The following is a 21,983-nucleotide window of genomic DNA, read 5'->3' as shown; positions in this document are numbered from 1 at the left end:
ATAGCAACTCGCCTAAAAAAACTGTAATATCTCTAGTACAGTCGAAACCCGCGATAACGAAATCCCGAGGAAACGAAATTCTCACCGCAACGAAATATTTTCGGAGCATCGGCGAACGCCCATAGGAGACAATGCATGTCGCAACTCGCGAATACGAAAGATATTCATACCGCAGTCCCTCATTAACGAAATTTTTGAAACACGAGTGCGCAAATATTCTACTCTTGCAACATTAACTACATTCGAAAACTGCTGAAATGTATTCACGCTACACTTAAAATTGTGCAAAACTATCGCTACAGCGCACTTGAGAAGCAGCCGTCATCATTGTTTACAAGAAAACATAAAGCTGGCGATAATGATGATGATCATGGCTTTCCGAAACACCTGCTCGTTATCGCGGACTACGTAGCCAAATCCACATTCCTCATGCAGTTTCGTTCGTTGGCTTGGCTCTGGGCTTGGCTTTGTCGGCTTTGCGCGCACGTGGTCGTATGTATGGAGCCATTTGTAGCAAGGTCGACAGCTGGGCCAGTTGGTAAGGTTACATAATATTTAGAGAGCATAAAAATAATCTAAGTAACAATTATGGGTCACATTTAGCTACCCACTGTAAAGGTTGCAAATGCGCGCCTCTTTTTCATAAAGCTACTGTTATATTTAGGCACAGGGATGATGCGGCGCGTGAGGTTATGGAAGCATTCTTCATTAAGAATGCTGGGGAGAGTTGCATCAGCTCTCCTTCAGTGGCGCTATCGCGAACCGAAATTAGTTTTTTGGAGACAGGGTAGATAGATGTATGGGGGATAGATGTATGCCGATTTCTTACACAAGTAGATAGACGCTTTTGGCTTTTTTGTTTTTTGTTTTTTGGTTTTTGTTGGCTTACCTTGCTGCTGCACATCTGGTATTATGACGGAAGAATGTTTACCTATGGCTGTTTCTTGGTCCTTTTTGGTTTTTGTTGCCCTTGCGCATGTTAGCATGATCCCCCCGTGGCGGCGATTGCAGAGATCATTTGGGTCACCTTCTGTATGTTTTCTTTTCCTTGGTGCTTCTAGTAAATCTGCCAGTTGCGAGTAAGCGTTCGTCTGTGAACTCCTTTGTCCCGTCTTTTGCGCTGCTCTTAAATATTATGGAGCCAGTTGTGGCGCGTTTGCTTGGTCGCTTGGTGCAACGTGAACTGTGTGTTGCGATTGCTTCGTCCGATTGCGCTGCCTGCGAAGATGCCGCCTCCAACGAAAAAGCGGAAGTTCATCACGCTGGAAGATAAGGCTGCGATCATCGAGGTGGAAAAGCGCAGGAAAAAAATTCGGCAGATCCCACGTACCGTGGAAGTCGATGTTATGCGAAGCATGTGGCGGGAAGGTGACTGTGACGTAATTTTTTTTTACTGAGCGATACGTTACGAAATGATGCTAAAGATTTGTATAAATTTTATACGCACACATCTATGCTGAAGAGCCGCATGTGTATTATAAACCAGTAGTTTAAAGTTGGGTAACGCTGCCAACGGCAACGTGGGTATTAGTACCAACGCCAGAAGCGGTAAGCTGATATGTAGTGCTTATACTTGTCCGTTATCATGGAGAAAGTACTCACGTTTCACGAACCCGTGTGCATGTGTGGAAGGGGCTCCTAACAGTTCTTGAACAAGGTCATCATTACCGTGATCAGTGAGCACTAGACGCTGGTAATGACTTATTATCGCATCCGGTCGCCATCGCGGTGGCGAGGGGTCCATGTGTAGTGAAGTATGAGTTATAGTACAGCTGTTAGAAATCGTGGATGCCTCGCTCATTTCGTCGACAAATTGTCTGTATATAGAGCCGGCGACATGTTGGAATCTAAGTCACCCATCGCGTTGCTGAGATTTAGGCCGTTGAGGCTGGCAGGCCTGGATAGGGCTACGTAGACCAACATCAGTGGATGGCGCTTGTCGTATTTGTAGACTACCTGGGCGTATGTGACCTACGTAGCCTAGTCTACAAAGCGGCTGTAAATCAATCTGGCATCATCCTCAGTCAGCATGAGGCCATCGCCCAGTATACTGTAAGAAATGAAGAGGACACTGCGTCGTTCTGGCAGACTAAGTGCACTTTACGCTGCGATGCTGTGAATATCATACGTAAGTTTCGTTAATGTATTCCTCCGGGGTCGAGCAATGCTTCAATATAGCTTGCTGAATCATAGAAATACAAGTGTAATGCTTGTTAGACTGCTACAAAAGCGGAGCCAACACTGGAATCACGGACGTTAATCTATGACGCCTGTATTGTTGGACTGCCTGTGTAGTGTTTATTGCCTTCTTGTAAAATTAGATACCGAGCACCACAACCACAGCTAATGTTGCACCGACATTACGCCTGCATAGGCTGTTTTTCCAAACCAGTTTGTAGACCTGGCGTGGCTTTGTGGTAGAATACCTGATTGCCGCGCAGAATGCTTGGGTTCGATTCCAGCTTGGATCCTGATTTTTATTCTTTCCATTCGTCGGGTCAACGCTGCCGATGTCGGTTTTTCTTAACGCCCTTGCATTTGAATTGCTAATGTCTGTTCTCGCCGTTCCTGGGTAGATATAAACTGTCAATCACCTGTGGCGCATACACGCGTACACCGCGGCCGGTGGTAAACGAGTATGTGCCACACAAGTCTGGAGGACAGGGTTTGACGACGCACGCGACAGGATTTTCACGTTATTGATGTCATGATCACACAGTCATATTCGTCAAGTCCTCTTACCCTCCCATGCTAATGTTGGTCTGCACCAAGTTAAGCAGGCGATCACGAGAGCACCCAGACGTAGGCGGCTAGATAGATAGATACGTAGATAGAAACGCACAAAGTGCCAGAGGTTCGCTAAGAAATGCTTCGCATTTAAAAAAATGGACATCGCCGAAGAATTCGGCGTTGCGTGCAGCTTGCGGTCCACGATTCTGCGCTGATCCGCGCTGATCCAGCGGGGCCGGAAGGAGGTTCGCCTTTAGGCGCACTTGATGACGGTGCTGGTGACAGCGCAGTGCCGCCGTCACTGACCAGTGAATGGGGCGAACTTTGTGCTGTAGCAAACATATTCGCGATCGAGAGGCATGAAATTGCTGCATGGTAAGGCCCGCCAAAGCAAACTTACAGACTTTTCGAAATAAAATGTGTTTTTTGTAAATTCCATGTCTTTTCTGCCGCATTCTCGCGCCAACGAAATTCCCCCAAGAGCGAAATTTTGTGCTTTCCCCGCCGATTTCGTTATTGCGGGTGTGAACTGCACCTGCTGTATCAGTTTCAGTGCAGCGGAGCCGGTACTTGGAAAGGACAAGCTGTTAGTGCAAGGTCCCATTGTCCGTGAACGTTCGGCCACACTCAAGGTGTCCCATTCATAAATTCTTCCACGACACGCTGTTACCACTGGCTGAATTGTGTTTGCTTGAGCATATTTTGCGGCAGGTCTGTTATGGTCAAAGTTCTCCGTGTGTCGTAGAGAGAAAATCATCATCATGAACGCGCTCAGTGACCGCCCAAGCATTCTGTACAGATGGTTAACACGAGAAGCTGAAACGTGCTCTGCTGTGACCCAGCTTTGCACGAATTAGTGCAACCTGCGCTAATTTTTTTAACACGAAAGTGTTTTATGCCGGGTCCCACCAAGTCTTCAGTGACGTCATCTGCGTCGCGCAAATGACGTTGGCGCATTTGAACAGCATAGAGACATCGATTCAGTTCACAAGTGAAACGGGGGTCTCTGGCCGTCTACCTTTCTTGGACGTACTTGTAGAAAAAAAAAAAAACGGCCGCCTTTCCTTTTGTGTCTTCAGAAAAGCAACGCACACCGGACGTTACCTGCGTTACGAGTCAGTCCACCCGGCCTGCCACAAATGTTCTGTTGCCACTTCCCTGATACAGACGGCACATAAGATTTGCTCCAGTGACGCTGACCGTGCTTCTGACCTTTCCAAAGTGCGCAGTGAACTTTCTAACAACGGTACCCTCTCAGCTTCATTCGTTCCGTAGAACGCCGCACACGCAACGTCGCCGCTACGCGAGCTGTGCAGCCCCAAGCTCGTGCAGCCATCCCTATGTGCCAGGTGTTAGTGAAGCATTAGCACGGGTTCTACGAACGTTCGACGTACACGTCGCGCATGTTCCTGCCGGAAAACGTAAACACGAACTGGTGGACGTGAAGGATCCACTCAAGAAAGAAAAGTTCCCAGGCGTCGTTTATAGAGTCCTGTGTGCAGTCTGCGACTATGTTTATATCGGGGAGAGCGGTAACTTTGAGAGACGTCTGAAGGACCACATGAATGACGTCAAAAAGAAGAATGTGGTTTCTAACGCAGTTGCGGAACACGTGGTTACATGTAATCATGACATTGACTGGACCAAGGCAACCGTAATCGCAAAGGAAAGAAACTGGTGTTCGCGTCAGTATCTGGAATCGCTTCGCTGGGCCACTTTACTGTGAAACGTAAAGCCGAAACGTCTTTTTAGTGTTTGTAAAACATTTCACTTGCTCGGCGTTATTTCATGTCGTTTCTTCTTCATGCTCCTTCCCGACCAGACGATGCTTCGTCAAACCATCGGTTTCAGCTGACTAAGGTTTTGTTTAATAATAAAACGAATGCCGTAATGGTCGTGTAGGGCTTGAAAACTGCCATATAGAGTACCATTACCACATTCTTTCAAGCTTTGTTTAGTCAGCCTGAACAACCACCGCAGTCGAGCGGAAAACTTGCCGTGTCCCAGCACCACTCATGCATCAGCATTGTGAAACGAAGTGTGGCCAAACGTGCGACTAAAACGAACGTGAGACTTCCTTCACAGATGAACAGAAGGTCCCTGCTGTTTTTCAGTTATGTTTAGGTGTTGTGTGTTGCATATGCGACATAACAGCCTGTGAGTGAGTACGAACTTTATTCAGGTCCTGAGGAGAAAGAAAGCGGTGCCGAAGGCCCCGCCAATCAATCCGGCGGCTCCACCCAGGTCGGGGCCGGTAGACAGGGTCCTTCGGCGACGGCCCGGGCCCTCTGGACAGTCTTGAGCTGAGCTATGAGCTCTGTGCTTCGAAGCGCTGAGTCCCATGAGGACTGGTCAGAAAAGTCTGTACCCGCGTTGGCAGGGCACAGCCAGAGCATGTGCTCGAAATTGTTATATTTGTGGCCACAGTGCGAGCATACAGTAGGAAAGTCAGGATTGATCCTGCTTAGTGTCGTCGGTGTTATGTATGTTCGAGTCTGCAACTGTCTGTAAGTGATTGCTTGTGCTCTGCTGAGCTTTGTGTGAGGAGGAGGCAAAGTTCGACGTCTTAACCTATGATGAGAGGTGAGTTCGTGGTATGACACGAGCGGGCCTTTGTTATCGAGGTTCCTGCAGGCTGCATTGAAGCGAGGGGGTGGACCGCAGACGCGGAAAGTGAGTTCTCGCGCCAGTTGGTGTGCCCGCTCGTTTGGGTTGCAGGAAGTAGATCCGGAAATGTTTCCCATGTGAACCGGGAACCATGTAATATGTGAAGACGGGAAATTATCTTCGCCCCTTTCTTGGTAGAAGAGCTTGTTGACGACCATAGCTGCTTTCGAAGAGACGAGGGCCGCCGAAAAAGTTCTTATGGCTGTTCTGGAGTCCGAGTAAATGATAGAGGCTCTCGTGCTGCTTTGAAGGGCCACCGCAGTGGCCATTGCTTTTGCTTCGTGGGTGAAGTTGGTAACTACCGTGGCTGGCGTTGACGAGCGAGCCATAGGCGTCCATCACGGCGACGGCGTAAGCGCCTCGATTCCAATATCTTGCAGCGTCAACAAAGAGGACTTGCGTTTCGTTGCGCATGATCTTGGCGAGTATGGCCTTGGCTCTCGCTTTTCTCCGTCCTTCGTTGTGGGTCGGGTGTATGTTTCTGGGAATCGGATCAACTGTTATCGCTTGCGTGGCGTTTTTGCAAAGTTGTGACTTCTCTGGCGGCATGAAGAGGGGCTACACGGACGCCTTGGTCAAGCGGAACCTGAACACAAAATCTTCTTCAATGTAGAACCTATGGGGTTGACCGTGTCGCGAAGTGGCTTCAGCGTGAGTGCATACTGGCATACACTTTTACGAAAGAGAAGAGAGAGAGAAACAACATTTATTGAAAGAAAAAGTGGTTCATCGAGGGTGGGGCCCTTCTTCCAAGGCTCCACTGGCTATAGCGGCTCGGCGGGCCTGACTTGGGGTTGCCAGTTGGCTTCCGAGGGTCCGTTCAGCGAGTCGCGCCTCCCACGACCACGTGTATTGGTTGCGTATGTCCGTGTCGACTGTAGCGGGTCGCTCGGGAGAGCGGTAGGTTATGTGTGTGTGTTGGAATATTTCCGCACAACGGGCATGCGTTGGGATATCTCTCTGGGTACATGACGTGAAGCTTATGCAGATTCGGAAAGGTATTGGTCTGCAGGCGGCGCCATTCCCGCGCTTGGTGTCTGTCGAGGTCCTTGTGAGGAGGTGCCCTGATGCGGCGATCTAATCTTTGTTTGTCTAGGATGCCACGCCGTGTCACCCCATCATCTGTGTCCTCTTCAGTGGCGGGTAGTGCTGGGGCTCGGCGGCTGAGTACTTGTCATTGCCATCCTGGTTTGTATGGGCCGGTCACCAGACTATCCCGCGATCAAAGAGGAGTTCACTTCCCAGTAATTGGATGGCTGTTATTGGTAATATGCCCTTGAGGTACATTCGACAAGCTGCCTGCGAGTCTGAGACCACGTAGGCAGAGATACCTTGTTGGTCTGCCATTCGAATGGCGAGAGCGATAGCAGTTGCCTCGGCTGCCGCGGAGGAGGAGGTAAGTATGGTCGCGGAGTTGGCAAGTTTGCCCCGGTTGACAGCGAGAGCGGAGGCGGGAGCTTGCCTTTGCTGCTTTGGTTAGGGACAAACGTCTGTATTCGCAATGCCCACGAACTATAGGTGGCGCGCTGTGCGATTCAAGATGGCGCCAGGAGGAGGGTCACCCCGTTTGTTAGCATGGGAACAGATAGGACGTGCGGACGCACGGCCCGTGCCGCGTTCACCGGATGTGGTCATGAACTGCACTGAAGTGGATATTAGACCAAAATACTTGCCCAAACAATGGAAATTGCGAAATGCTCGCTACCTCATTTTCCGCTGTGTTTGAGGTTATATTTCGGCTCCGTTACCGTGCATCAACGATGCTCTACGAAATCCTGTGCGCGCTAAAGAAAACGTGGTAACTGAACGGCACCGTGCTTGCCTGTCGGATTTGCCGTAGAATAGGCCACTAGCGAGTAACGCCATCGTTGCTGCGCAGGACCGCATGTTTAGCGTGACGATGGTTTCTGAACATGTTGCTTCGTCATCATTACTCGTGTGGTGAGGAACGCAGAGTGCACAGTTCACTTCTCTCGGATGCTACAGGTTTGACGAGCACCTCGAAACAAATGCGCACGCAAGCTTTTCGCAACGTCGAAGAATTTCTGAACAACGAAGCCATTGGGACGGTAATGGTCAAGTTTATTTGGTAACTCAGCGGCGCGGCTTTCAATCTACAGAATTTTCTCTGACGAGAGCTGCCTCGCCTTTTCCGCGTTCTGGGCTCAGAGAACGCTTTGCTTGCAGTGTGCTGCCACCTGTCAACAAAGTAACAAACATGCAGTGCAGCGCTGACCGTGAAAGCAACACATGGATGAATCGGACTACGTTGACAGCGGGGCTGCCGATCAAATTTCGCCAGCTGGGGTCCACTAACGTAGATATACACATAGTTCATCAATCAATCAATCAATCAATCAATCAATCAATCAATCAATCAATCAATCAATCAATCAATCAATCAATCAATCAATCAATCAATCAATCAATCAATCAATCAATCACGTTTAATCTCCGCCGGAATGCGTAAACTGAGGACAAGATTGAGCCCGCATTGCGGCCGGTACTTCGGCCGGTACATCGTAGTTCACGATAGCCGTGGAGCGAGCGCAGCCCCAAATGACTGAATGGTTGCTCGCAAGATTCATGAAGCTCTTTTCTGACAATATGTAAGGCGCTTTACTTCAGTGTATCACCTAATTATTACGAAGGCCCTGATATTATTCAGTTATAGGACACGGCGAGCTCACGCGACATGCCGCGTATAATGTTATTGGTTTCATACACTACGAAAACACCGATGGATATTATATACAAGCCAAATAGCGCGAGTTTCGAGATAAAGAGACAGACACTAACATTTCACTAACCTGCGTGGCCACAGAAAACTTGGCGGAGCTCCAATGTGTACGCTGTGTGCCATCATTGCCAGCACGACTTGCCCAGGGTGTTTCTTTCCAACCAACGCGTTGGCAATCGCGCTAGCACCGCAAAACTAGGGAGCGGCTGCCGGTTGATCGTCTGCTAACCTAACATCCGCCTGGTGGCGTGAAAGTCTATGGGCATTGCGAATAGTAAACGTCAGGGTGGTCCTTTAGTCGTTTCAGCTTCTGTCCTCGAGTTTTGCGGCGTCCTTTATGGTGGTATGGATGTATATCGCGGGGGATGGGCTGCGTCACGATGCGTTGTCTCAGATTTTGTGAGAGTAGGTCGGTGGCTTCTGAGCAATATTGCGGTGAGATTGGAAATCTGAGTCTTTGTAAGAGAAATTTTCCCTGTGGTGGGCCGCAGAGCCTTTCTCGCTGGGAGATGAGTGTGGCAGCTGCCTCGAAAGTGTTGTGCACCCCCAGTGCTAGCAGGTGTTGTGTGCTTGTGCTGGTAGGTAGTCCAAGGGCAGCTTTAGTCGCAAGTCGAATTAATATGTCGGCTTGCTCCTGCTCTGTTTTCCGGGTTATTTGGAAAGGGAGGGCGTAAGCCAGCCGGCTCAAAACCAGTGCTTGCCTCAGCGTGTCGTGTTCACTCATGCTCCTCTGGAAATTCTTCTAATGAGTCCTGTCAGGCGTTTAATTGTCGTTGTTTCTTGAATGTACATGCTGAGTATCCGAAGGGTGGTCCGCCGCGGTGGTTACGGTGCTCGGCTGCTGACCCGAAAGTCGCGGGTTCGATCCCGGCCGCGGCATTTCGATGAAGGCGAAATGGCCCGTGTACTTAGATTTAGGTGCACGTTAAAGAACACCAGATGGTCGAAATTTCCGGAGCCCTCCACTACGGCGTCTCTCATAATCATATCGTGGTTTTGGGACGTAAAACCCCATATAATATTATTATTATCCGAAGGGTGTTAACTCTTCTGAGTGGGGATCCTCCCAAGTAAAATGTTAGCTCAGGTGCTCGTCGAGACCGGGACTTATATGGTCGTATATGAATGTATTCTGACTTTGCCTGGGCGCACCTCATCCTGGCTTTTTTAGGTAGTCTTCCACTATGCTCAGGGCAGTTTGCAGAGTATCCTGGCGTTCCCCGTAGGAACCCTTCGTGGTCCAAAGTGTGATATCGTCTGCATACATTGCCAATCCAAGGCGGGGTTCATGAGTGAGCGTTACGGCCAATCTGCGTAGCCCGACATTGAAAAGAAAGGGAGACAATACAGAACCTTGCAGTGTGCCTTGATTGGGCATATTTAAGGGGTTGGATTTTATAGGACCCATGGCGAGAATTGCAGTGCGGTTGCGCAGAAAAGTTTGAACGTAGTTGTAAATGCGTTGGCCACATCCAATATCTTCGTGTCCTTGCAGTATCGTTTCGTGAGAGATAGTGTCAAACGCTCTGTGCACAGCCAATGTTAAGATTATGTTGTCCAGATTGCCTGAGGGTGGATTCAATACTTCCTCCTTGAGTATGAGAAAAATGTCCTGTGCCGAGACCCCTCTGCGGAAGCCGAACATCATATTGGGCATGATCTGCTGTTATTCAACATGTAATTCAAGTCGCTGCAGTATGACTTTTTCAAACAGCTTCCCCAGACACGAAGTCAATGAAATAGGACGAAGGTTATTTAGTGTTTTGGGTTTACCTGGTTTGGATATGAAGACTATATTGGCCTTTTTCCACGGGGCGGGTAGGTCTCCTTGCGGTGTCCAAATTTGGCTGTTAAAGTAGTCGCTGAGATGTTCCTCTGTCTAGATTCCTGATCATAGCGTTGGTGACACCATCAGGTCCCGGGGCAGTGTTTCTTTGAAAGCTCTGAGCGGCTGAATAAAGCTCCTCCACCGTGATTGGAGCATCTAGGTTGGTATTGGGTGACCCCATGTATTGTCGCCCAGTTGCATTTCCGGCCGTCGAGAACCTGCACTGCCGATATAGATTTTTTCAAGCCCCTCGAGAAGTTGGTCGACGCTCCCTTTATATTCAGCGGCTAGTTTTGTTAATGTATTTGTCGTTTCGGTTCTCGTGCTAGCAGGATCTATCATTGCACGCAACTTAATAAACAAGCGTAACGGGCTAGCTGGTCCATCTTCGTAAGAAGAGCAAAACTACAGACAGGGACACACTACACAACAAGCGCTTGACTGCAACTAAGCGTTTATTCGGATAAAAAGGAGAGAAAGAAGACAAACAAAAAGCCCACGTGTCATACCGGTCATCTATTATTGCCCAACACACCATCCAAAAAACGAAGTTCCTTCTGCGTAAGCGAGATAGACGGTGCACTGACACAATCAATATCATCCCGTTTCATTTCTTTAGCTTCAACTATCAATCTCGTTAACATATCCCTGTTGCGTTACAAAATGCAAGTGTTATCAAAGTATGGCACACAGCTACAATCCTTCCAGTGGATAGCCAGGTGTCCATCCGCGCCTTTCTGCACCTTATTATCATGTTTTTTTTACTCTCTCATTGATACATCTTTCAGTTTGTCCAACGTATGCGCGGTCAGACGACATGGGTATCCTATACACAACAGTCTGTGCGCACTGAACATGGTCATTGCGACGGTTAATTTTGCAACACTTTTTTTCTTTCTGAACAGGGCAAGTTTCACTACACAGTTTAGACAGCTTCTCTGGTGCAGACATAACCACTCTTACGCCAGCATTATTTCCAATCTTCTTAAGATTATGAGCTATGCCGTGGATATAAAAAATAACAGCACACTTTTGCTGTTGCAGGGATATATCATCACGTGGTTGATTTTGATTCTTTAGGTCCCGATAGAGCGATTCGGCGACAGCCGTAACGAGTCTAAGTGGGTAACCTGCCGCCTGCAACCGTGCAAACTGTTGCTCAAAGCTTTTCTGCGTTAGGTGTAGGCAAGATTTCTTTACAGAACTGAGAAGGCACATACGTGCCACAGACCTCTTCACTGCTTTTGTGTGTGCAGAGGAGAAAGGCAACAATGGTTTCCCGCTCCTGGGCTCATAAAACCAACAGACATTGTTATCCAAAAACCTTAATGTCAGGTCAAGAAACTTAAGTGCGTTAGTATTTGGCATTTCGTGTGTTAGTCTTAGGGGCCGACAAGCTGTTTCAAATTCTTTAAAGACAAAATCCGCGCAACCTAGAAACTCATGGGAGTCACATTTCAAAAGAAGCAAATAATCATCCACAAACCTGAAGATTTTCATAAGATTAGTTCCTAATAACTTGTCTACAAGTATACGATCTAAGTGGGCCATGAAAATTTCACCAAGTACAGGCGTAATAGCAGACCCAATGGAAATTCCCTGCTTCTGAATGTAAATATTGTCGTTCCAATTAACAAACGTAGAGGTTAAGTAAAAAGCTAATAAGTCCAAAAAACCTCGAACAGGCATTCCACAAGCATTTTGAAAAGACACAGCACCATGTTCAAGAATACACTTCTCAACAAACTCTAGAAGCAAATCGTGGGGTAGGGAATAGTATAAATCTTTCACATCAATGGAAAACCCTTTCACGTGTACCTCGGCATTAGACACCAAAAATTCGAGAATCCGCTCTGAATTCATTGTGCGAAAAGGATCATTAGGGTGCAGAACGTTCAACTTTTCTTGCAGAAACAGGGCAACACTCTTCTGCCATGAACCCTTTTCAGAAATAAATACCCGGAATGGCATGCCTTCCTTGTGCGTTTTCGCACTAAAAAACATATATAAGCCTAACTTGTCGCTTTTGACAAGCTTTTTGCAGCGGTCCTAACAGACCTAAGTGACACTTTCGGCTTAGAATCGAAGACTGAGGCAATTGCTACTTGCGCTTTCTCAAAGTAAGTACCCTTCGGAAAAACACAAAACCCACCTTCTTTGTCAGAAGGAATGATGCAAAGTCCTGATTCCTTGAGGTAGGTGACCACCTTCCGTATGGGCAACTATCGACGCTTGGTTTTGAAACTATGGAGCACGTCAACACCTTCGGAGCGTCTTTGGTTCACGGTTTTTTCTCAGCTGAGGTCAGTACAACAACCGAAGAAACCTGCTCAGGAAAATCGCATCCACACTGCAGATAGCGTCATACTTCCCGAATTTGTGAAGCATACGCTTAGACCAGGTCCGAAATATGCCGTCGAACCGAGACTTACCGCGCCTAAGCTCTGGTCCCTCATCAGAAAAGTTGCGGGCCTTGCTCCGGACAGTGAAAAGGAACCTCGACAGTTGCCCATACGGAAAGTGGTCACCTACCTCAAGGAATCAGGACTTTGCAACATTCCTTCTGACAAAGAAGGTGGGTTTTGTGTTTTTCCGAAGGGTACTTACTTCGAGAAAGCGCAAGTAGCAATTGCCTCAGTCTTCGATTCTAAGCCGAAAGTGTCACTTAGGTCTGTTAGGACCGCTGCAAAAAACTTGTGCAACAGTCTCCAGTTACCTCACCTGGCCAAACAAATTGTGAAAAGCGACAAGTTAGGCTTAGATATGTTTTTAGTGCGAAAACGCGCAAGGAAGGCATGCCATTCCGGGTATTTATTTCTGAAAAAAGTTCATGGCAGAATAGTGTTGCCCGGTTTCTGCAAGAAAAGTTGAACGTTCTGCAACCTAATGATCCTTTTCGCACAATGAATTCAGAGCGGATTGTCGAATTTTCGGTGTCTAATGCCGAGGTACACGTGAAAGGGTTTTCCATTGATGTGAAAGATTTATACTATTCCCTACCCCACGATTTGCTTCTGGAGTTTGTTGAGAAGTGTATTCTTGAACATGGTGCTGTGTCTTTTCAAAAGGCTTGTAGAATGTCTGTTCGAGGTTTTTTAGACTTATTAGCTTTTTACTTAACCTCTACGTTTGTTAATTGGAACGACAATATTTACATTCAGAAGCAGGGAATTTGCATTGGGTCTGCTATTGCGCCTGTACTTGGTGAAATTTTCATGGCCCACTTAGATCGTATACTTGTAGACAAGTTATTAGGAACTAATCTTATGAAAATCTTCAGGTTTGTGGATGATTATTTGCTTCTTTTGAAATGTGACTCCCATGAGTTTCTAGGTTGCGCGGATTTTGTCTTTAAAGAATTTGAAACAGCTTGTCGGCCCCTAAGACTAACACACGAAATGCCAAATACTAACGCACTTAAGTTTCTTGACCTGACATTAAGGTTTTTGGATAACAATGTCTGTTGGTTTTATGAGCCCAGGAGCGGGAAACCATTGTTGCCTTTCTCCTCTGCACACACAAAAGCAGTGAAGAGGTCTGTGGCACGTATGTGCCTTCTCAGTTCTGTAAAGAAATCTTGCCTACACCTAACGCAGAAAAGCTTTGAGCAACAGTTTGCACGGTTGCAGGCGGCAGGTTACCCACTTAGACTCGTTACGGCTGTCGCCGAATCGCTCTATCGGGACCTAAAGAATCAAAATCAACCACGTGATGATATATCCCTGCAACAGCAAAAGTGTGCTGTTATTCCTTATATCCACGGCATAGCTCATAATCTTAAGAAGATTGGAAATAAGGCTGGCGTAAGAGTAGTTATGTCTGCACCAGAGAAGCTGTCTAAACTGTGTAGTGAAACTTGTCCTGTTCAGAAAGAAAAAAAGTGTTGCAAAATTAACCATCGCAATGACCATGTTCAGTGCGCACAGACTGTTGTGTACAGGATACCCATGTCGTGTGGCCGCGCATACGTTGGACAAACTGAAAGATGTATCAATGAGAGAGTAAAAAAAAACATGATAGTAAGGTGCAGAAAGGCGCGGATGGGCACCTGGCTATCCACTGGAAGGATTGTAGCTGTGTGCCATACTTTGATAACACTTGCATTTTGTAACGCAACAGGGATATGTTAACGAGATTGATAGTTGAAGCTAAAGAAATGAAACGGGATGATATTGATTGTGTCAGTGCACCGTCTATCTCGCTTACGCAGAAGGAACTTCGTTTTTTGGATGGTGTGTTGGGCAATAATGGATGAGTAATAACCGGTATGACACGTGGGCTTTTTGTTTGTCTTCTTTCTCTCCTTTTTATATGTCGCGCTTCCGAATAAACGCTTAGTTGCAGTCAAGCGCTTGTTGTGTAGTGTCTTTCTTTCTTGCTGTCCCTGTGTGGTTTTGCGCTTCTTACGAAGATGGATTGCACGCAAGATGGCCCACGTTTTTTTGGTTCCTAAGGTGCCTTTTAATGAGTCGCAGAATGTTCGCCAATTGTTTTGTGTGAGCGCTGCGGCGTAGGTGTTGGCTTCATCAGCGAGGTGGGCGATTCGCTGCTTCAATTTAGGGTTAAGCCTTTGGCGTTCCCACCCTTTAAAAAGGCGGCCTCCCACAGGTGGGCTAGGTGGTACGTTGTACGTCTATTGTGGCTTGGTACGTCCTTGCCAATTTAGCATGGATTTCAGTGATGTATTCTCCCCACTCTTGCGCTGTGGCTGATTTGTGGAGTCTGTTCTCATGTGCCTCGTGGTATTTCTTCCAGTCTGTTTATTTATTTATTGAGTTTTCGAACAATACGAAAGTATTGCCCGCGGTCAGGACAAAAGGAGGTGGTTAGCCCCCTGACGTTGTCCTGCTCGCGCTGGGCGTAACAGTAGCAATAGAAACAATAGAAATCATTGTAGTAGCAATAGAAATCATTGCAATGCGCCCACATAAACATATATACATACACAAAAATATATACATACAAATCAAAAAAGGAACAAAAGAAATCATTGGAGTAACAATAGAAATTATGGCAATGCGCACACACAAAAATATATACATGCAAATAGTATGAGAGACTGTAGCTCACCCTACCGTGCAGAAAGTGCATTTATCATAAGTGCTGAAGAGGGACCGAATTTTCATTTTGAAATTTTTAGAGTTGGTGCATGATCGTGCTAGTTCAGTTAGTGCAGGGTGCTCATTACATAATTTCATAATTTGTAAGTCTATTGCTTGCATTCCATAGTTTGTGCGTGTTCTTTCCACAACTATGTGGGTTTTACCAAGGTCGTGACCGGTGTTCCTGCTTAAGTAACGACGGCTAAAGGAACCCCAGTCTCCCGACACTTCGCAATGCATGTACTATCGCGCTCTTTATGAGCTACATCACGCAAACGCGTGGCCGTGCGCTCTGCAAGGTTGTACAGTGGCGCCGATCATGGCATATTTTCGAGTTATCGGGGGAGAGTTTGGCCCTCGTTTAGCCCTGCGGTGATATCAGCTTCGAAAATGATAACTTCGAGGATGAAAGCAAGCAAGTGGGGGCGATGCGCGCTCGCACGAGCAGCCAAACTCTCTCCCGATAACTCGAAAATATGCCATGATTTGCGCCAGTGCACAACATTGCAGAGCGCTCGGCCACGCGCTCGCGTGATGTAGCTCATACTGAGCGCGATAGTACACTGACAATTTTATTTTGTAAACAAGGCAGTATTGTGGAATTCTGTACTTTCACATGAGAGCTGGTGCATATTCATTATACCCCGAATGAAGTAGTCTAACTGCTTTCCTCTGTAAAGAAGAAAGCTTTTGATTATCGGACGTAATTCCTGTCCCCCACACTAACGAACTAAAATGACAATGGACTATGAAAAAATACAATTCCTTCTTTAAGTTAGTTGTTAAGAAGTTACGTAAACGGTTCAACATGCCCATAGACTTCGCTACCTTCAGCCTTACATTGTTCACGTGTATTGACCAACTTAAGTTTGATTGAAAAGAAACGCCTAGAAATGAATGATTATGTACTAGATCTAGTTGCGAATCGCCGTGGTATAGTTTCATAATGTAATCTACTTCTTTATTCTTAGGATAGAAAAGCATGAACTTTGTCATTTTAACATTTATTTTTAGTTTATTAGAAGATACCCAGAGATTAAGCTCATTCAACCAGTTGTTTGACATCGCTCCTTCAAATCATTCTCAGAAAAGAAAACACTTGTATCGTCAGCATGTATTAATACCTCCCTAGTGAAAGGGATATTAACAATATCGTTTACATATGTTATAAATACTAGAGGGCCCAGTACAGAGCCTTGGGGCACGCCATATTTGATTACAGTTTCTTTCAGATTGAGCATCCTGGAGAGAAATGTACTGTAGTCGATTGTGCAAATAACTGCGGATAAGATTTTGTGCTTTACCTCGAAAGCCGTATGCTTCAAGTTTACGGAATAAAATTTCGTGTTTCATGGAGTCGAATGCTTTTTGGAAACCTAGATATATACCAACTGTAAATAACCTGTTTTCAATATTTTGGATGATTTTATCTTTTATTCGTACAAGTGCCTTTTCTGTAGAATGTCTGTTTTGAAATCCGTACTGCTGCTCTACAATAACATTTTTCGCTGACAAAAATTTATTAAATCGCGTGCACAAGACTTTCTCTGCAACTTTAGAAAATATTGATAGTACAGATATTGGTCTATAATTACCCAACTCATTACACTTTCCGCCTTTATGAAGTAAAGACGCACGAGCAATTTTTAGCCTACCTGGATAAATACCAGATGATATCATTTCATTAAAAATGTGCGTTAATGGCTTTGCAATGCCATGTGCCACGGCCTTAACTGGTGAAGCTTTTGTGCCGCCTTCTCGGCAGCTGATTTGTTTTCAAGAGAACCTAGAATAGAAATGATTTCATCTTCTGAAGAAGGACTAAGAAATACAGTGGCTCACAGTACAATGCACGTACGTCATATAACTTCGTTCTGGGTGTACAGTATGGAGGGGTTCAGCAGCTCCAACATTGATAAAGTAATTGTTTAACAAGTTTCCTAAAGAATCCCCAGAATACCTCACGCCATCAACTTCTAATTCTGGTGGTACTCCTCATGAAGTGGTACTTGTAAATTCACGAAAGACCTTCCATGTCTTACAACTGTTTTGGGCGACGCTTTCAAACTTACGTTCAAAAAAGGCAAGTTTGGCCTTCCTTAGGTCAATATTTAACCTATTTCTAAACTTCTTAAATTCCTGTAATATTTGAAGATCACGTGTTTTTAGAAAATTAGCGAATAATTTTTCTTTTTGTTTAATACGATAATGAAGGTCGCTCGTGATCCTTGCCTTCCGGGCCTTTCTGTGCTTCACTACTGTTGTTAAAGGAAAAGCAGCTTTATAACTGTGCTGTAATTTTGATACAAATATTTCATATGATCTGGACGGATTTTGCTCGGAGTATACGTGTTCCCAGTTTGCGCTGACGAATGGAGACTGAAAGTGGATGCTGCGCCGATCTGTGCGTCTCGTATAGTGAACTATTCTGCGCCGGAATGATTGTATGTTGGAAAAATATCAAATATGGATAAATGATCACTGAACCTAGGACACTAGAGCAAGTTTCAGCCTTTGGTACATTTGTAAAGCATAAGTCAATGAGCGTATCACACTGTGAAGTAACCCTGGTGGCCTGGTGAATTAAGTTGTCGCAGTTATTCGCAAGCATAACTTCAAGTAACTGAAATTTTGCTTGATTATCGGTAGACTGACTTACATTAAGATCACCAACCATAATAACGTTCCATTTATTAGCATTGGCATAATGTAGTAGCGTCTCGACATAGTCAAGAAAGTTTGAGAGTGCCGCCTGAGGCGGGCGGTAAACAACAGCTATAAGAAAGTTGCGGCACACAATAGGAACCGTTTCGAAATCATCGGACATGCAAGTAAACTCCCTCAAAGTGTAGAAGTGATTACGTTGATGGATATGAAGGGACACGCCCCCACCCCGCCTCCCGGAACGGTAAACAGAAACATGCTTATAATCGACAAAATTGTACACTTGTGCGTCGTCTGAGTACCAAGTTTCATAGAAAGCTAAAAAATCAAAACACCAATCTAACTGAGATAAGTATGCCTCGGTTTCTACATGTTTATTTCTGAGGCTTCTTGCGTTCATGTGAAAAAGTGAAGCGTGTTTCTTACGGAAGCATCCTCAACTAAGCTATTGAAATGCTCAGAAGTTAAATGAGTAGCCATAGTTTACTAGAATCAAGGGAATTTCCTGTCAGGGGGTGTTACGTAATTTTGGCCAGGTCATCCTCGATTGAGATTTTGATTGCGCGCATGCCAGGCTGCTTGCGCACAAAGATTCTGCCCTCTGAAGTCCAGACGATAATCTTTTTCTCTTGCTTTTTGCTTCGCCATCCAGAGTAGTTGTTTGTTGGCTGCAGTCAAGTTGTCAAATAATTTCACTCCCGGAGGCCTGTTCAACCATTTTGCCCTTACTGCTCTCGATGCAAATCTGAGAATAGGCTTGCCTTCTTTGGTCTGGAGCCGTTGTAGCCCGTCAATGTCGCCCTCAGATAGTTAAAGGATCTCAACACAGCGCGCTAATTTTATTAACTTCTTCAAAGAGGCTTTCACGCTCGCGAGGAGTAATGCCGTGAATTTCAATATTCTGTCTTCTACTGTACTGCTCCAACTCGCTCACTTGTCATTTCAACACCGTAATTTGCGTAACTTCCGGCGACTTCTCTACAGTTTCGACTCGGCGACGCAAATCAGAAATATCCTCTTGCCGAATGAGAGTATCTTTTAGTTCATCATAGGTATCAGACAAGTGCTGAACAGATGTTTCGATGTGCTGCACTGTATCCTGCAACCCCATTAGTCTCTCTAATTTTGTCTCTAGCACAGATTTTTGCGACAGCTTCTTGCTGATTTCTGCCAGCTGTGCCTGCAATGGGCCAGACGCAGTTACTGTCTCACCCCTGCAGGCACCGCATTTTTTGGTTTTTCTAGTTGCGTCTTTCATATACTGAAGAGATCGGTCACTGATTCCACTGCATTTTCCAACATGAAAAACCATGCTACATTCAGCACATGCCACAAGTAGATCTTTTTCTTGAAACTGTACCTCGCAAGACGAGCATCTAGCCACAGCAGACATAGCAACGAAGCTTGCAGAAGGCAAAGCCCAAAGTACAATAGCTTTAGGGGCAGCAGCAGCAGTGAGACAAAATTAAAGTTATTGTCGAGTAATAAAATTGTGTCACAAACATGCAATGAATACAGGATGTGTTGATCCGTGTCACCGCTACTGCTGCCGCCCACAAAGTGACGATAGCTGGTCTCTGGTTGACGCTTTTAAGGGCTGGCTACGACGCCAATCTGTACACGTGCCTGTACTTCCAGGCTTGACCGCGGAGACAGCTGTCGGCGCTCGATGAAACGATATCTTGGACGGTTGTTCCTTCACGGCTGGATTCTGCAATGAATACAGGATGCGCTTAGACCGCTGCTGCTGCCGCCCACTTCGTTTTCCCCAGTCTTATTCGGGTGGAGTTGCATTGTATTTGTGTTGTATAATAGTCACTTCCGAGGGTTTCCCCGAGGTTATTCCATTGCACCTGCCGCATGTTATTTGTAAAGGCAAGGTCTGGGGTGGTGTCTCCTGTGACGCCTAGTCTGGTTGGTACGCCCCGAGGCGCAAGTAGTTCTAGATTGTAGTGTTGGGTTACTTCCAACAGCTTTGTTCCTTTCGGACGATCTACTCTATAGCCCCAAGTAGTGCTGCACGCGTTCAAGTCGCCCAGAGAGAATAAGCGATCATTGCCGGTTATGTTTGTATTGAGTGCATATAGCAGTCTGCAAAGTCCGCCGAACGCGCCTGAGGTGGGCTGTATACATTGCAGATTACTACTTTGGGACGCCCCTTCTTTGCTGGCCATATAGTGAGCGTTTGTGAGGTAATTTCTGGGGTGGAGTGGCTATCATATGCAACTTCCAAGTCCTTCTTCACCAGCAATGCCACTCTGGGATCTGCGCTGTCTGATAGTAGGCGATAGCCTGTGAGCGGTTTCGAGCCCTTGCCAGCTTCCTGTAAACAGATAACATCAGGTTGAATCAATGCTGCATGGACGTATTGTTTGAGAGAGGCGTGTTTGTTTTTAAGAGAACGGCAGCTCCAAGACCACAACGTGAGATTCTCCTGCGACCGAAAGTTCTTAGCCATGATTAGGGAAATTGCTGCTGCAGGCAGTTCCTTCTGTATCTGATGTTACAGCTGCGTTCGCTCCTGGGCACTTGGAGTCGGTACTGGGCTTCCGTCTCCTTTTTAGGGCGCTCTGAAGGGTTTCATCTACATGGCGTTTAAGCTCTTGAAATTTTTGATAAAGAAGCTGAAATTGTTGGCTTGTTTGTTGTTGTAGGCTTACTTGTAATCGTTCTAGCAGTGTCTGTTGAAGTCCCTGCATCTGCTGGTGTGTGATAATTGGCTGTGCAGCTTGTGCATAAGAGAGATGGGGAGTAGCTGCCAGCTCTTTGCTCTCGCCAGACCGCAGAGTAGGTGTCAGTTGTCGCACTTGTGTAGATTGCATTGATTGTGGCTCTGTGTTTTCCGCATGCTTGTGTCCTAAAAGCAGTTCTGTTTTCTTCTCTAGCAGGTTTATTTTCTGGCCGTAGCTGTTCAGTTGCGCTCTGAGTTGTTTGTTTTCGGTTACAACCTGCTGATACGCCTGGCTGTGTGTAAGTGGAGCGGCCGTGGAAGACGCGACGTCTGGCCACCTTACCTCTTGATCTGGAGTCTTCATCCCCTGCTGTTGCTGTTTGTTGTGCTTCTTGAGTGGAGTTGCCTGGCTAGGTTGCTGGGCTTCCTGGTTCGCCGTCTTGGTTGCCTGGGGTCGTTGTTTTGAGCCAGAGCGAGAGTTATGGCGAATTCCACTGGTCGAGCCGGAGGAAGTTTTCTTGCTCCGCGTTCGAGAATCTGCGTTCCACTGGTCGATTCGGAGCATCCACTGTCAGATTCGGAGCCACCCACTCCGCGACGGAGCGTTCCGAGTTGCTCCATCTTGCAGAGGTGGATTTCGCCGGAAGTCCGGCAACGCGGTGGCGTCATTTCCGGTACAGTCGTGTTTAAAGCGGGGTCTGATCACCCTGTGCACTTGTTTACATTCCTAAAATGGCGTTGTTTGACTCTGCTAGGCGAGCTTCTGGTTTGCTTCTTGCTCTGAGCGACAGCGACAGCACGAGTTCTCATGGTAGTAGCACCAGCGATGACGACGAACCGTACGTGCCCTACGAAATTATGTTCAAAGAAACGTTCCCTGACCCGCTGTGCGCACGCCCGAAGATCATCGGCTACATCGAAGAAGGGATTTCCACGTGCTCGTCCATATTTGTCAGCGCAACACAAGAAAATGGCACACCTGCTTTACGCCACTGCGGGGTCGAAATGCGCACTCTGCAGCGGCGACCCATGAAAACGCACAGAGCGGAAGCAGAAACAGTTCCCGGCGCCAATTTACGTGACGTATGCATAAGCCGGAGCGACCTCACGCAGAGCATTCACGTGTTCCACTGGCAGATTTGGCTTGGTACAATCCGAGTGCTCGCTCCAGGATTTCGGCGGCCGCTCCGGATCTCCCAGTGGAATGCGCCATTAGATGGATTTCGAGCGGGCTGTCCTCCGAGTTTGAGAGCTTCTGCGGAGGAGGAGGAGGAAAACCATCGCGGCGGAACTTCGGAAGCTTGCGAAGGTAGTTGTTTCTCACTTCTTTCGCTGGTTTGGTTGCGCACTTGCACTGGCTTAAGTCTCTTAGAGCACGCAGGATCCCCGGTAAGGTGAGCTTCTCCCCAAGAGTCACAAATCAGTTGGCAAGGATATCCGGTAGTGGGATTGCGCGTGCCACAGAGTCTATAGATGGGTTTGCCAGGTTGCGGGCAAAGGTCCGCACGGTGTCCCTTTTGAGATAACTGTTTATTCTCCAACCAAACACCGAAACACCTAAGAACCCGACGTTTCGGAACC

At 46.7% G+C, this 21,983-nt stretch overlaps 1 protein-coding gene across 3 annotated transcripts in view; it reads left to right on the top strand.

Moving 5' to 3' along the window:
• LOC119384136 (synembryn-A) overlaps positions 1 to 21,983 on the top strand; it is a 545,950-nt gene that overhangs the window by 236,982 nt on the left and 286,985 nt on the right. The window lies entirely within an intron of this gene.

The sequence above is a fragment of the Rhipicephalus sanguineus genome, chromosome 2 (assembly GCF_013339695.2).
Source record: "Rhipicephalus sanguineus isolate Rsan-2018 chromosome 2, BIME_Rsan_1.4, whole genome shotgun sequence".
NCBI lineage: Eukaryota > Metazoa > Arthropoda > Arachnida > Ixodida > Ixodidae > Rhipicephalus > Rhipicephalus sanguineus.
The sequence above is the reverse complement of the archived record's forward strand: the minus strand, read 5'-3'. Positions and strand labels throughout refer to the sequence as shown.